This window comes from Mya arenaria, chromosome 3 (assembly GCF_026914265.1).
Source record: "Mya arenaria isolate MELC-2E11 chromosome 3, ASM2691426v1".
In the NCBI taxonomy this organism is placed as follows: domain Eukaryota; kingdom Metazoa; phylum Mollusca; class Bivalvia; order Myida; family Myidae; genus Mya; species Mya arenaria.
In genome coordinates this window covers 5,795,625-5,801,624 of record NC_069124.1, presented here as the reverse complement: position 1 = coordinate 5,801,624, position 6,000 = coordinate 5,795,625, and positions in this window count along the sequence as shown.

Genomic DNA, 6,000 nt, shown 5'->3' with positions numbered 1-6,000 from the left:
GACCACACAGTAGGAATAAACCTTAACCGTACTTAGATCTCCGGGTCATAAAAGTTTCATGTTAAATTAAAATCCAACCAGTTATTATTTCAGAAAAAACTAAAGCGTTTAGTACATTAAAACGTATCATTGTCCGGTATAAAGTAAATGGTGTACATTATACCTTCTGATAAAGCATACTTTGAACAATGAAATTTGTTTTGTTTTTAAGTTTGCCACATCTTTTTTCACTTATTCATTATTTAATTAAAGGGAAAACATGAAACCGCCGAACTTCTCTTTATTAAATATGACAATTTTCTTATCATGCAGTTTTTCTTCGTTCCACTACTATACTTTAAGATATGTATATACTTTTTTGTCTGCCTATATGGATATAACAATGTCAGTTATTGATTGCATGATTTTTCAATAACTATACCACAATGTAGTCTGCAAGATATTGTAACTAATATTGACTGCGCTTTGAATACAATTACAGTCAATATTCTAAAGACATGAACTCTCAGTTCAATTCTAGTTTGTAACATGATCTGAGGAGCACAATGCAGTTTTCTATAAAGTACTTAATTATGTATTTCACATACCACAGAAGCATGGATTTTGGTGGTAATACTTTTTTTATTTTTAACTTTCGACTACTGGATTGGTTTCTGTAATTTTTTTATAAAACATTTGTTTTGCATTTAAATGATGCATTTAATGATGGACTTTTCGTACGGAGAACTATTTTTTGAAATCATTACTTTTTCTAAAAAGTTATTTTGAATACTAGAGGTTAAGTTAACAAACTTCTCTTGAACTGACAGTTCAAATATCGTTTGGGATTCTTAAGTTACGCATTTTAAAAAATAATTACATTTTCATTTATTTTTCACATTATAACATGCATCAATATCTTACGTATTTTTTCTATCATTCATACTCCTAAAATCATACTCTTACCTTCTCGTCGCTTTTGCTTCCTTATAACCAATTAACAATCAACAAAGTCAACTACTTAATCTTAATCTTAATGCCTATATTAAATAACTTAAATCAGGAACTGTGAGCGAGTCCTTTTAATTATAAAATTGGAATATTTTTGCTTTACTTTGAGCAGTTTATGTGCAAATAAACTACGAAAGAGAATTAACAATTTGTAGGCATATATATTCGTATATCGATCAACATAAAATAGTAAGTTCAAGTTGACGAATGTCAATCGCAGTCAACGTTCGTGATTTACTTAACACTGTATTGTACCTAAAAGTAAAAATGTCGCGAAATATCTTTGTTCTACAGCATGTGAAACACAGTTTATTATTCAATATTGACAGACACAAAATATCTTACGCTTCAAAAGTCAGGCTTGGGTGGTTTTGAGAATTTGGTTAACATGTTCGTTTATTCATTTAAAAATTTCTTCAATCTGGCAGCTGACGAAGCCGTAACAGAATGATGATCTCAATGCGTGCGTTATTCTTACTGGTAGGAATTGTAATTGCTTCAGTGTGCAGTGATAGTACTTTCATTGCTTCAAATTCAAAAACTAAAGTGAAGATAGAAAAAACGCGAGTTAGACTGGTCAAGTCAGGATATGACCATACAAAATAAAGAAAATATCAACGGCAACATGCGCATAGACTATCTCGTCCCTCATATATACAACGACGAGGCTATAGCCGATGAAGATTACATGGCCTTCACCTTGTACAGACGGAACGGAGGTGCAATAACGACTGACGGCCACTCGGGCATGTTCCACTTTGTTAATTCACAAACCGCAAGAAACCTTACTAAACACTGCCCAAGACATACAATGCACGAAGGAGCGTATTATTACTTTTACAATAGTTGTCCACAGGATGCAAGTTACCTGGTTGCCTCTGGTTACTGTTATCAGGGTTCAAATGGCAAAGGACTAGTTTATAATTCGATGACATTCAACCTAAATAGTCAGGAATTGAAGTATTTGGATGGGAATTATTACTTATCGAATGGTGGCATGGTGGTTCACTCCTATGAGCAAAATGTGATTGAAACTTGTTTCAACAAATGGATGGTCCAGGACTTCAGTGCAACGTTCATTTGCACCTTGGAATCCATTCCAGCTAAACGCCGACGAAGGTCACCTGCGCATGCCCGGACGAGGCGCGAAGCATTTCCTTGTGGGGGCTGCGACTGCACCATAAGCGCTTCGTGTCGTGCACAGGAAGACTGGACAATAATGTTTACTGCCACATTGATCATTATGCTTGGGTATTAACTACGTTATATTAACAAGGACTACACTAAAATGTAAATAAGCCATGGATCTAATACACGGTTTTGAACCAGACTACGGTCAGATTTGTTTTTATATTTGAAAGACTTAAATGATGTCAACCGGTATAAGAGGTACAATTTATGTTGACTTCGTGTGGTATTGTGTTATTTCAATGATTTATTAAGCATTTTTTATTGATCGCTGCATTGCTTTCTCCTCAAAATGTAAATATAAATTAACGTTTACTTATTATTGGTGTTGCGAAGATTTTCTTTTGGGTTTATTACTTTCCTCGTATTTGTGAAATACGTATATATATATATGTATCTATGAAACTACTTTTGTTTCAAATTTGATCCATTTAGGACTACATTAAAAAGCACATTAACTTAAAATGTAAATATTTCTATTATTTCTCACCAACATTATTGTCACCAAACATTTTAAAATCAAGAATGATGTAAATGTAAAGGTAAATGGCCATATTTTCTGACGTTTTCTTTGGTAAACTTACGTATCAATGACGTTATATTGGTAAATAATCAATCTTATTGAATACTTTGTTCAGATAGTGCTTTATTTCGCGTTTTGACGACAATGCTCACATCGCCACTTAAGAATGAAAAGGTTCTTCCTAAAAATTTGCATAGTTTTGAGAAAAGCGAGTTTAAATGTTTATACACGAATTATTAATAATTTAATATGAAATCAAACTTAGTATGAATATGTTGTCATGAATGAATTGCATTTGTGAATAAATCATTGGATTTCTTTTCAAAACGTCAATCGATATGTATATGTTTTTGACTCATTAGATGACCTTTACTATGAAAAAGAGTTTCCGTTCAAAAATTTGACTGATTGATTGTCAGGTCGTGCACATGGTCGGTCGAGATGGTCGAGCAACAAACCGAAACGTATTAACACGATCCTACGGATTGGCAGTTCCCTCTTACAAGTCACCAAAAACTGTTTGAGCCAGGGAACAAGAAATTAAATGTTCTTGGGTCATTTGAGTCTGACTTAAAATCGATTAACAAAAATAGAAACATTAACGTAATTATTATGTTAACAAAGCGTATCAAAAATTCCTTACAGAAGAATCGAAACCGTTCGAACTTGCAATGCTGCGTACAATTTCTATTCCATTGCTCCCGACAGGAAGGCTAGATATGGAAAACATGGAAATGACGGAGTTTTATTTGGGTCGATCAGCTGACTGATTGGTGCGCAGGCATGGTTGCTGTGCCAAAGCCAAATGAGACATGATCCTTAAAAGGTCAAGGTCATCACAATCATAAAACTACTCACTGTTTATAAATGGGCTTTATAGGCCTGATTTATCAGTAAAGAAAATCTACTCAATTTATTGCGGAAATTTCTAAAGCTATTGTGAGATCTATAGAGTAACAAAAATCAAGTATTAGAAGGTCCACGGTAGCTAAGTGCATGGGCCAAATAAGCCAGTATAATACTTAAAACACACCAGTGTTTGCACATAATCCAAAAAAAAGTAAACACTTTTACAAACAGATGCAAGGACTATATAATTGTTATATCACAAACAAATCAATTGGGTAATAAACCCATTTGTTTTGCCTAAAAGGTCAATCACATTAACAGAAAATGATACTCTGTAATCGAAAAAAGAAGCATTGGGTATTACATTAGTTGTGACATTTTCTGATTGGTATAACGTTTCATATTAAAACAGATCACAAGCATCTTATTCTGTTGTTAAGTTGTATAGATCTAAAATATAGTTTTTCATATAAATATTCAATGGTTTTAGCTCATATTAATGCGGTTACCATTCACAATTTGGGACGTGCCGGGAAAATCAATTTGGTGAAGCATATTGTTTGAGCCGCAGCTCAAAAAAAGTCGAAGCCTTCAAATTGACACTGACAAATCTGTTTAGCAACTAATCAGCAATATAGCATTCTAGGCTTTATGAAATCAGGCAAAAACAGATGTCATTTCATTGACTAGGACGTCCATATGTCAATATCGACCTAAGCATCTGTAAGCATCGTCGGATACCCCCGATCAATTTCTACGCTATACTTTGTTGTTTACCATGGGTGATATGGTAAGGAATATCTCGTAATCATTAATCATTCAATTACCCTTCCTTGGTTCCGTTAGGTACCAAATGCGGAAATATGTACAGACACTAATACTTATGTTTTCACTTAGAAAAAGTATTCGGTGAAAAAACTTCAACTGAGCCAGGTCGGCCGTTTCACTACAATATTTTTGACAGCAATCCAGACCAATCGCCATCGGAGGCTACAGGCAATACAGGGTTATTGAAGATTATCCAATTGTCACATGCACATTACTTGGAAGAAGAGTTTTCTCCCCCACCTCATGCATGTTTGTTTAAACGAGATCTTGTCAGTCATTTGTCATACGGTTTTTCTGCAGTGTAACAGAAAAAAGAATTGTGACTGCGGACGATGATCTATAAGTAGATAACGTCGATATTGACATTTCTTCTATGGACTTCAATTTTAGACTGTTTATTTCTCATTCAAAATTCAACATTTTTCTTTGAAGTTTTACCAAACAGTTAAGAACAGACTATTGGTTGTTATGTCTAAAAGTTGAAAATGTTCTCTAATTCACATCATTTAGGCTAGCCTCCATGATCTTACTGAATTATTTTCTTCGCATAATTTACCTTTGATGCATGTTAAGTAAACAATATTGATTTGAAGTGTTTAAATACTTCTAACGTTACTATAATATAGTTGTAGTTGAATGGTGTTGAAAATTAATGTTAGTTCAGTTGACAGCTGAGTCAAAGACGCTTTTAGCCACAACAAAAATATTAACCTAAAGAAATAGATTACAACTCAATTTTTAAAGAAGAACAACTGTCTGGTGTATCTGCCTTTACCAGAACAAAGGGCAGTCGGATAAAAAAAAAACCAAAACAAATGCCAAAATAATGATGCCGTACTGGTTGAGTTTGTAAATCCGAACAGTCTATAAATACCGAACACCTGTTAAATCACGCGTTTGTTTACCTCGATCAATAATTCGATGATCTAGATCGATACAAACGCTTGCCTTAGCAACGAATGCGAATTTTCGTCAAGTTTAGGTATCTTTCTTATAAATCCCTGTCAAACTCCTAATCAGGTGAAATGTAAATATGCAGCACGCGGGGAATGACGTCACAGATTTTAAATGGCACTGTATTCAATATCATGGGTAAGGAATGTTCTTAGATTTTTGGAAGCAAGGGACACAACTCAAATTTTCTAAGATTAGATTTTGTGCGAGTTGATTCCCATTCCCATTGTATGTTTTATTAAGAATGAAAACAAACTATGACGGAATAGCAATCTAATTTTAGAAAAAATATAATTTTAAAAGCGATCGGGATTTACATACTCCATTTCACCGATTGAATGGTGATTTACTGTGCTTGAAATGAACGTTTTGCGTTGATGAATCAAACTATTTTGTGAATGTGTAATTTAGCAGAGGCTGAGGTTTGAACCAAACATTATTAATGCCAAGTTTGAAGTTACTAGAACCAAAACTGGCAAAGATATTGTTAAAAAACTGTCAAAACTGTTCGAATTTACAAACTCAACCAGTATACGACATGTAATACAACAGTTCTTTACCTATAAGTTTAAAGCCTCCTTCAAAAAGGAGTACTTTGTTTGAGGATCTCGGTGACACAGTCCTTGGCGCCACAATAACTTTTGAAAGGACATGTTGTACACCTCAAA